We start from the raw sequence: 11,780 nt of genomic DNA, 5'->3' as shown, positions 1-11,780 counted from the left end.
ACTGCCTTATAATCTTCTGCTCAGAATGCTCTTTGGAGAATTGGGAAGATGTAGGTTTGAACTGATGCACGCTCAGGAAGAAACTCAATTCATTGCTTAACTGTGAGATTCTAGACTACGATTTCTCATATTTCCCTCTAATAGAAGAAAAGCCACTACCCTTGTGTTTTGTCAGAAGTCCTTCATGTTGGTTTTACATATATTAGACCTGTCAGAAGAAGAGGGCAGAAGAAAGCCTGGCTTTGGACATTGGATTGGAATTCCACAGTAGATCTGTTTCCTGATTCTCAAATTGCACAAATTCTGCATATGTAAGCAGAAGCATGTTTCTGTGGAAAACAAGGATGAATTTACCAAGTATCTGGAAAAATCTTGTAATCATGGAATTGCTGAGACCGGAAGGGACCTCAGAGGTCTCTAATCCAGCCTCCAGCTCAAGGCAGGGTCATACATCATGTTACCCAGGACCACGTCCAGCTGGGTTTTGAATGTCTCTGAGAATGGAGACTCCAAAACTTCTGCAGACAACTTGTTCCAGTGTTTGACCATGCTCATGGTAGGACAGTCTTTCCTTATATCTAATCTGATACAGGCAATCCAGGCTCCCATTCATGCACTCCTGTTAGCAGTGTGAATATCCAACTTTGTATCTAAAAAATACTGATGTCAAAACTGGAAGAATCAATGAATTATTCATTCATCTGGAATTTGACTATTTTTAATTCGAGTTTCAATTTAGGATTTAGCTAAAGAAGTCAAATCAGCAACTGCCACTGACATTTCAAAATAGATCTGCTTCTGTTGTTCCACCCACTTCAGTGGCATTTGCTCCCAAATCCACGAGTTTTAAAGGTGTTCCACCATTAACTGCTGATCTGCTTAAAATATGGCATATCATTTTACTATCTAAAATGAAACACTTGTAGATATATGGTTTCAGCTGAGGGAGTTATCACTTCTTCGTATTTCTCATTCTAAAAGGTTAAAATGAGGATTACCTTCCTCAGAGGAGTCCTGTGAAATTTAATTAGCATGCAGATGTAAAATGCACCAAAATATTCATTTTGACCTAAATCTTATTTTAGCAATATAAATTTCACAGAAGCAGAAGCTGCCTGTGCGTGAAATCAGACTATAAATGATAATAAGAAGGATAAGACTTGAAACCCTACATGGTAGATACATAGTTGTTATATTTTTATGCTTTCTCTGCCTGGTCAAGAAGGTGACCCAAAAAAAGAAGAACCAAATCTGAAATATAGGTAGGAGATTTTCTCTTAAGTCAGGTCTTCTTTGAGTAGCTTAGAACAGTCTCTAGGCACAGCTGTAAATAGGTGAAAATAGATGACGATCTTGCAAGGCAGACATGGTTTAAGCATGGTAGAAAGTTTCCTTGATATTATAATGGGAGTTAGGAGCTGGATCTCCCATGTTTTCAAAAATTTTGCTGAAGAGGCTATGCTGACCAATTGTACTATAATTTTCTTCTGAAGTTAACAACATTAATGGCATTCCATTATTTACTGGCTGTGGATGTTAAAACCTATTGGCTTTTTACAGGATAGAAGAGCATGCTGTCTGAAATAAAGCCTTGTTTCATCTCAACAGCTTTCTCTGTGCACAATTTTATCTAGTTTTCCTAGTTTTCCTTTTTTTTTTTTTAATGTACTGATTCATTGTTCAAACTATGAATTATACAATGAACCCATTCAAAAATCTCTACAAAATATGTCAGGGACTCCTCCTCACCAATAACAATGCCAGTTCTCTTAATTAGCTTTAATTTTCACATGCCATCCCCTACTCCCTGAACTCCTTGACAACTCAGACGCACGGTAAGTTCTTTCAGCATTCCCCACAGGTTAGTCAACACCACCCATCAAAGCAAGAGCTAATCTGAGAAGGCAAGAGACGTCTTTGTCTTGCCAGCAAATCTCTCCAGACTTTGATATGAATTGCCACAGTACCACAGGAAGAGGAAGAATATCACGTAGATACCAAACAACATAGGCTTTACAATGGTTGAAAACAACAGCATGAATTCAGGAATCTGGGATCTGGGAATGGATGGATACCCATGCAGATCACAAACTGCAAGCACAATACTCCAGCTGGAAGCTGTTCAAATAGGCAAAGCAGTACCAGCATTCTTTACTGGCTGATTTTATTTTTTCATGTGTAGTCCCAAGAAAGGTTCCACTAAATGATTCGTGGTGAGAAGACTTAAGTCCAGTGCAGTCAGGATTGTTTAATCACCACTTTTGTATTTTCTTCAGAACAGTGTTCTTTTTATTAAAATAATACTTATCTCAACAGTGATGAACTCGAAAAAAATGAACCAACACTATGTTTCCTAAATATTTCTCTGCGAATTGTAATCCAAGGATGGTTGAAAGCTGTAAACAGTGTTGTGAGGACTGTCTGGCAATGTTATATTGTTTGGAGGAATGTGGGGCAAATGCCCACCTGTGCTTGTACTACCCACAAAGAGCCCAGCTGTTCAGCCACCTGCAAAACCTATGCTCTGTTGTTGGGTCCCTCTGGGACCCACTGGACTCCCCACCATGCTGAGGTGGTTAAGCAAGGTGCAGTCAGATGTCAGTGGTGGGCTTGTCCCCACTATAAGTGATTTTTCACTGCTAAGCTTGGGGCTCACTGAGAGCGTAGGTGAGATAAGCCTGGACTGAAGGGAGGGCTTGGCCTGTGCTTAAATGAGAATGTAGATACAGCCTGTCAATACAAGATACAAAAATTGTAGGGATTCAACCAAGACACCTAGGTTCTGGACAACCGTGTATTTCCTTTGGTAAGTGTCTTGGGATGCTGCTTCATGGTCAGCCTAAGCTGCTTTAAAAATACACTACCATCAACATAAGTGGGGCAGGTTTTCCTTAAACAATATTCAGCTTTCCCAGCAACCCTAATAACTGTAGTGACTTAGAGTGCTGGCTGGAAAATAACCCTAACAACAATAATAAAGATAAGTAAAGATAACATTTTCAGCTGAACCAGTGATTTGCTACAACTTGCTGTGGTGCTGCAGAATCATCAGTACTAGAGAGACCGAGAAGGATAAAAATGGCGTGATGATTACTTTAGGGTTGTGTGTTCATTAGTAAATGAAGACCCACTTGTAGCCTGGAGGCCAACAGGGCTGCAATATCCCACATCCACACTATTGTGTAATCTGCCTCCAAAGAAGCGTGACTACCAGGAATGGTCCCTGACCTGCGGTAAGTCCTGAACTGTACCAAGGATCTGTTTAAGGAAATAATGGATGGCTTGGATCAAAACAGTGCCTGAGACAGGTTGAGCAACACAACAGTATAGAAGATCAGGCTGCAGTGCCAAGGAATCTTTCCTTACACTATTCAGTTTGCTAGTATGGATGTAGTCTAAGGTAGCGAGTATTTTAAAAATGCAGAAGCCACAGAAGCACCAAAGACTGAAACTTGGAACTTATCACGCTTCCACAAAATACAGCATTGCTGCCAATTAATTTGCCATAGTCATGCACCCAGAGTTTGTTTTCCTATCTCTTTGCCTTGTTGGGCCAGTTATTGCTGCCTTTTCCTTCACATCTTTCTCTAAGAATTGAATTAATTGAGCTACAATGCAAATCCTGCTAAAGCCAGCAAAACCAAGCATCAAAGTGCTACATAACTAAACTGGAATGAAGCTCCTCACTCACTGCAGGTGAAAGGGAGCCAGGCATATGCCTGCTAGCAAGGCAGTAGAGAAGTTCCAGGGGACCACAGTGTCAGCAACTGAAGCTAACTACAAGTTTTCCTGATGGATATTTTTGGAAAAAGTAGACTGAGCTAGCCGTAATACTTTTGCAGAGTGGGTGGAGCTCAGCTATCTGCACAGCACAGTGAATAAAAATTACAGAAAAAAGAGAAAGCTCTAAGATGAGTTTATGGCAATTAATAAAGTAAACTCATGACCATGAGTATTCATGAGGGTATAGGAATGATAAAGTATTTCAGCTAGGTAATAAAAATATGGTGCTGCAGAATTATGAGCTGGTTACATATTATTTGCTCTCCATGTGCTTCTAAGATCACAGTCTCCAGGAAGAGGAAGGAAAAGGTCTTCTATTTTGTTGCTGCAATTTAATCAGACATTAAGCAGAGCTAAAGAAAACCTGAGTGGAAACTAACCTTCTGTGAAGAGCTGCAGGGCATTTCTTCTGTCATGTGAAATTCTGTCTCTTCCCTTTTTCTGGACTGTGTGGAGTCCAAACTGGGTTGATGTGCATGGGGAAAAAATGCATACAGGGTGGAAGATTTTCAAATATGATAAAACCTAATTTGTGGGATTTCTGTTGTATCTTCCCTATTAATCCAAGACAGAAGAAGTGAGAAAAACAGTTTATTGTTGGGAAGCTACCTCTTAGCTACTGTTTAAACCAAAGTCCTGGAAGGGCCCTCAGATGCAGCTATGAAGAACTTCCACTGCAGCTAATGGGCTTTGGGAAAACAGATAGGCCTGATTTTCTGCTGACTTGGAAACCCACACAACAGATTTGGCTACACATGCACTGATGCAAAAGAAGAATTCTGGGGCTTTAACGAGCAATACAGTCAATTTCTTCTTGAAGAACATTCACTCTAGAAAAATCCAATTGACCTAAGTGCGTTTGCAGAATACAGCCTGTTTTTCATGACTGATGAATTTGGGGAGACAAGACTTCCAGAGTGCATGAGGTTCATCCTCCTCCTGCTATATCCTTTTCTTGTCACATTCAGAAATAAGAAGATAAAGCATCATGATCAGTCTATTCAATGCAGAGTCTCTACACCGCATGAAGTATCAGCCAAAACCACCTATAGGTTCCTCTGGAAACATCTTTGCTTTTAACAGTGTAAATGCAAAGGGAAATTCAGAGTTGTTACCTTTTCGTTACCCACAGGCAAGGCCCCAAAGACCATTTATGGTCACTGAAGTGTGGAGTGAGAGACAAAAAAGACCTTAAAGGAAGGAAAGGAGAGGTGCTCCCCACATACTTAAAACACACAACATCTCCAAAAACACAGAGATGACAGATATAGTGAAGACTCCTACTTTGTAGACCAACTATAAAGCTAGACATGCAAGAAGAGCTTAAAAGCCAGCATCCCCGGGCCTGACATAAAAGAAGACCTGTAGTTAACAGTGACTTCTTTAATCTAAGCAAGAAATGATGCCACTTCTTTCTCTATTTATTATAACGCTAATAGTGAAAAAACAGTCTTTAAATGTCTTTAGAATAATATTGAAGACTATACAAAATATATATTTGCTTTTTATCCATTTTTTTTCTCTATTAAGTGATTGTTTTGAACAGTAAGCTCCAAATGACTCCAATTATTTAGCTTACAAAGTGAAATGGGTAGTTTTGTCTTGTCTAGCTACTATGTAATGCTTAATTATCTGTACACTTTTGAAAAGATCAGTTCCCCTGCCAGAAGTACCAGGGACCTTGTCCATGTAGACATTCAGCCATTTAAACAAGCCACTCCACGTAAAAACCCACAACCTTTAAGTACAACACCGTAAGATGGACAAAAAATAATAATAATAAAAAAATAATCAAATGATCAATGACTACTTCACCATTTTTCTACAGTCACCTTCTTGCAGGAAAAATGGCATTGGCTGCTCAGGAGAGGAGCCAGGTGTGCCCAAGGCAGCACTCCAGCTACATAGGAGAGTGTGCGGTCATTACAGCCCCAAGCCTGCAATCCTGGCAGTCTCGTTTGACAGATGTGACTGGCCCAGGTGTATAAAATATTAAGTTACCTCTAGCTGAAAATTTCTTCAGACCCAAGGACACCTTTGAGTAACAACCGCAAAGGTCAGCCTTCAGCTTTGCTGAGGTTAATGTTGAAAAACAATTTGGCAACACACAGTACTAACATTTTAAAGGAGGACAATTCCCCCTGATTAAAGGGCAGTGAGATCATGGCCTCGCTTTTCTACTCCTAGGTTTGATGTTTCTACTGTAATAGGGACTTATTTTGGCTGCTTTAAGAAAATACTAACTCTGAGATCTTTCTATTCCTCTTTGGAAAAAGAAGCTTCAGCAATTTATTTAAGCCAATATGAGCTTTCTAGAAAGGGACATGGAGGCAAGTGCACTGCTGATATCACTGGTTACTGCAGTAATTCAAGGCACCAGTAATCTGAGACAACAGTTTGGTCAGAATTTACACCTTTATTTATTTATTTATTTATTTATTTATTTATTTATTTATTTATTTCCCCTTGGAAGGTGTACTTATGAAGTATTCTGATCCTTGTGAAATACAAAACCTTCAGCATTCTGTAAATCCAGGCAAGCATCAACTTTATGTAAAAATCTTTTATTTAATATTGTTAAAAACGTAAGTGCAATGTTTCAGAGATACGATGCGTAGAGGGAGCAGCTACGAACAGATGAGCTCAGTGCACTGCATGGGAAGATGAGACCCTTACTGACCTGTGCAGAATGGCCCCAGGTGCTGCACCAGCTGTTGCAGGTGGACACAAACACTGCCACAGGGCATGAGCTGTGCCACCCCTGCCCTTAGTGTCCGGGCTACACAGCCCTCTCTGGCACATGCTCTTTTGGGGGCTTTGGGAGGGCACAGGGCTAGCTGAGGCATCCTTGTGGGACTGTAATGGGCTGCAGAAGTGAAAGCAGTTCAGCACATTGCCATGCTGACTTAGGATGCAGACCGCCCTGCAATCTATACATGCTTTTCCTGCTGTGGAGGCAACCCAGTTAATTTGGGAGTGGAGGTTGGTCATAAATCATCGTGTAGGTAGTGCGGGTGAAAGTGGCTTGGACACTAGTATCAGAACTCTGCTAGCACTGCCTGGTAGAGTATGGGATGCTGTTTCTGTAGTTCGTATATGGGTGTTATGTCAAGCTAACAGATATAACCTAGTTTCACAAAGATGAAGTGCTGAGAAAGGTGCATTGGGCTCAAATCCATCCTTGCAAACCAGGCTGAGAGTGCAGATCAGCTGCATGCCTCTCTGGGGCAAGAGTCTAGTTTGTGGGACTACGTCCTCTCCCCAGAAGAGTTCCTGGAAAAATGCATCTGAGGGTTTAATGCCAATTACTCCATTAGTTTTCCTCAAAACTCTTCTCCATGTAGGCACAACTTAAACCAGCAAAAAACCTTGTTGAAACTGCTTTTTCTTTCTTTTTTTTTTTTTTTTAGGAGACCAACTCTTGTGCTTTTCTTTCATTCTGTAGAGTACACAGCTGACATTATTACCCACATGCTTAGCAGTGCCAGTGCTGTAACGGATGACGCTAGTACTTAAATGCACTAGGAAGACAGGAGTGGGCTGAAGCCATTTTTAGAACAACATGCTATTTTCTTTTTCAGTGCTGACTCATTCACTGTACCTTGTGGTATGTTTACCTTGATTGCTTGCTGCTTCACAGGCTGTTGAATGGCTGAGGGAGGAATATTAATCAGGGACACGTAGCATTGTGCTCCAGAACTTCAGTGATGGTGACTGCTATGCTCTTGCCTGTCTTTTGGTGTTATTGTAGGAATTAGTTTTCCTTAACTAGCATTCACAGGTTTTTCAGTCCTGGAAACTGTAAGCGACACTCTTGTATTCATAAGTTTTGTACAGCTATCTAGCTCATACCCATTTTTTTTCCTGTTGAAAATCTTTGATCCTCACTAATACTCATGTCAAGGTAAAATTTATCAGTCATTGTAGTGTATATCTGTTGAACTTAATTAGCCAAAACAACCAATGAAGATAAAATAGATCTGAAAACTCATTTATCTTTTTTGTTACATATTTTATATTAAAATCACAATGTTACGGAAAGCGGTAGCAGTCACTGTACGTAAAGCTATTAAAAAGTATGCTTATAATGCATGTGTGATCTCCATGGGCTATTATGCCTGTGGAGTGAAATGACAGAAATGCTCAGAAATGCATTTGTCTACATTCAAAACAGAAATTGAAGGCCCACGGGTAAAAATTTGCTAATCATTCACAAAAGTTTAATAAATGCTATCAGTGTACAGTTACGAAACGGCTGCTCTCTGCTCTTGAACTGACTGGCTTGCTAGGCATCTGGTCTGGGTTCACATTGCAGCTAAGCTGATTTAACTAGCTGGAGCCCAAAGGGGCTTCCCACTCAGCCCCTCTCCCTTCTCTCTGCAAGCTCCCACCATCTCCACTGTAGAAGGAACGAAGCAAATCTGGTCTGGTACTGAGCTTTAGATCAGAAAAATAATTACTACTTCATACAGATTTATGTCTACCAATTTAGTTCTACAAAACTGGCCGCTGTAGGACTAGGTGACCAGCTCTTCTGAAACAAGACAAATGGCAGGGTGGCGTGGATAGCAGCATGGCCATCTGGCTGAAACACCTCTAACTTGCACCAGCACACTGCCCAAGCAATGGGCTCCCCCAGCTATGAGGGCTGTGGAGGAGCAGGGACATGAGAAACCCTAAGAAAAAAGCCAGAGACCAGGCTTGAACAGATTAAAGAAATACCTGCTTTCCAGTCTAGGACATAACTTGCACATATAATGCACAGACGTTTTCAAAACCTCTTTTCTCATCTCCTGTTTTCATCAACTGTGAATCCAGTAGAAATTCACTTCTTAGAAAGAAATTTACCTTGTTCACTCTTCAAAAGTTTTAAGGAAAATGCAGCTCAGTAATTACTACGGAAGACAAAACGGAAGCTCAGAAACAGAGAACACGGTTTCAAGTACTGGCCTAAGACACTGCCATGCACTTAAAGTTTGGGACTCTGTATTCCTGAACTCTCCAATAGAAAACAGAAGTAGCAATATTTTATAGAGGTGTTGAAAGAAAAAACAAGAAGACTGCTGGATAGAAAAGTGAGTCAGATCCAGTGAATCTTCATATAAATACATAGCAGAGTAAGAACTATATATATAGTAATCATTGATAATATATAAACATAAAACATATTTTTTTAATGCTTGAGTATATACATGTATTCATATAGGAGATCTTTGAAGGACTACAACGTCACTATTTTGCTTTAAAAAGAATTTAAAAATATATAGCTGACATCACTAAGGGGAAATGCCTTTTAGTGTTTTAATTCTATAAACACAGAGATCCTACAAAGGCCCAAGGGTTTTATGTTAATCTGTTCACTTGTGCACCTCAGGGAAATCTGCTGCTACACAATCATCTCCATAATCCCTTGAATGTTTTCATTTCCAGATATTCTGGAGCTTGGCAGTAAACTTTTCTGGCTAGGGATCCTGAGATGTTACTCTACCATTCTCAGTTTCTGAACCTAGTGATTATTTTCATTCAAACATTATTTACTGATGCTTATTTCACTGCTGTAAGAAAAGTTAAATATCTTTCCTCAGTTTTGCGGACAGAGTAATTAAAACGTATGGTGATTAACAGATTACATTTCCTGGGTCAGAGAAAAAGTTCATGGCAGAGCTAATAATGGGTCTTATATCTCGGGTCTTAATGATTACATTGTGACAGTGCAGCATCCCTCAAAGTAGAAGTTTCAAAACAATGCATGTAGTTACAACATTGACAGAATGGGGTCCCTTCATTTGTTGCTGACCTTGGGCTAGTGAGTAAGCCAGACACTCAGTCTGAAGGATATCTGTTTCCGAATGGCATATTCAGATTCCGCAGAACTTGTATTTTACTTAAAAATTTTGTAGTGAGAATATTCCTGATAAATAATTCCTGGTATTACTGCTTTGGACACAGGTTTGGATTCTTTACTGTAGTAACTGAGCAATTAAGTCTTGACAGATTGCCATTATAGCATCTCTGTGAATTGGGGAATGATTACTATCCAATTTGTTAAAAGGGTTAAAGCTGGATGAAGTCACTGGAGCAGCAAAAATTTAAATTCACGTCTCCTAGATTTTAAGCTGCTTGAACCTACTAGCTGATGAAACGTGCTAATTCATTTCAGTTATCCCAAATTCACCAAAAGGATAAAACAAAGAATTCTGAAAAAAAAAAGAAAAAAGAAAAAAGAAAAGATAAAAAAGGGCTTTTCTGTTCCCTAGGCCCCCCACTGGGCTTAACCTAAAGCATAGTGATAGTTTGTGAACTCAGTGTTTCACATTCACTTGAGGATGCTGATACAGGTTGAAAGTAAGGACAAGGCTCATGAAAAGTAAAAAATGGTTTACAAAGAAAAAATGAGGTGTAAAGATGGGGGAAGAAGAAACAATGAAACATGATGAAAAGGAAAGCAAGACACCCAACAGAGATATAGAGGACCCAGAGTTCTCTGTGTAGAAGTATGAGTATGGGATGGTAAGAAAAGACAGCAAAATGTAAACTTCTTTTTAATACTCTTGATTTTGTAACACAGACAGAAGTGGAAGTCTCTGCACAGGATGCACTTCCAGTTCTAGCTCATTGAGTTAGATTAAAAACTTCCAGGGAAGGGCAGGCTGTTTCACACAGATGAGAACTGTACTTGGATATGAAAAAATATCATTGCTGTCAGACTAAATTGGAATCAATTTGCATGTAAATGCTATGAGGGTTGCAAATAATTATTTTCCTTTCTCTGCAATGAGGAACTTTTCCTCTTTCAGCAAGGAGATTGACCCTGGATGGCTGCATGTGCATTTGAAAAGATTTGGCCATTCAAGTGTGACTCATTACTATTGGTTCCCTATTGCTCAGAGGGGAGAGAGCTCTACATAGAGGTAGACAACAGTCCGTGTCTGTTGGCTTCTGCAGAGCCCACAGGAATCTCTAAATACATAGATCTGGAGTGGAGATTTGCCCACGTTAATGTGGGAATCAGTTAAATTCTGGAAAAGAGTTCATTAAAAGGAAATAAAAAGAGAAGACACTCGGAACAACTTTGGCTTTGCAGGCTGTGCTTGTTAAAAACACCAGAGGGAATATTTGTATAATATACTTTTTTTTTTTTTTTTCCCAATGGCAATGACAGCTGAAGAAGCTACCCTCCTAGCTACTCCTTCCTTCCTGTACTGCTCCCAGTGCAGTTCTCTGTACAGCCTGATGTGCTAATGACACTTGTCAAGGGACTGTGCTGGACCTAGGCCATGTAAGTGATGTCAACATCTGAAAAGACCTATTTTGGAACTTTTTTTTAAGCTCTTACCACTTCAAGATCCAGATCATTGTGCAGCATCATAAATGGCTACACTAGCATGACTTTGGGGTGGCACATGGCAGCAAGCAGCAGTTTGAGTTTAAATGTAGGAGAAAGTGGGAACTGCTAAAGAAAACGTTTGTGTAGAACACGACCACAAATATTCTGAGTACCAAACCTGAGATATCTCTCTTCCCAAGGTACTCGTGTAACTTTCAACAAAGATAGCTTATAATACGAACTCAAAAGAGGCTCAGTTCAACTTGATTTTGGATGACCCAGTCACTAAAAGGATATTTTGTGAGTAATTATCATCAAGAAAAAGCAATTGAGTAAGCCAGTAAATCTATTATTTTGTTACTTAACCTGGAGAAAAGAAACACAAAAACAGGATTCCACATAACCCATTTTTAAAATCACTCATTTACAGTTGTATTTGACACATTTTTTTTCTAGCCCCAGACTTTGGGAGAACTGCCCCTTTTTCAGCTTGATTTATGAATTTTGCTGAGATGTGCAACATGAACTCTGAAGATGACAACAAACCTACTGACCTTAACCTAATTTATATCACACCAGTTTTATTTGTGTTTTTACCTGTGCCTTATGCACAAAGACTAAAGCAAGATTTTTTTCACTTTAACGGAATGTTTGAATTCCACACAGATAC

At 39.7% G+C, this 11,780-nt stretch overlaps 1 protein-coding gene across 1 annotated transcript in view; it reads right to left on the bottom strand.

Annotated features, from left to right (window-relative positions):
• DLGAP2 (DLG associated protein 2) overlaps positions 1 to 11,780 on the bottom strand; it is a 465,089-nt gene that overhangs the window by 80,486 nt on the left and 372,823 nt on the right. The window lies entirely within an intron of this gene.

This window comes from Anser anser (assembly GCF_964211835.1).
Source record: "Anser anser genome assembly, chromosome: 3".
Classification (NCBI taxonomy): Eukaryota; Metazoa; Chordata; class Aves; order Anseriformes; family Anatidae; genus Anser; species Anser anser.
The sequence above is the reverse complement of the archived record's forward strand: the minus strand, read 5'-3'. Positions and strand labels throughout refer to the sequence as shown.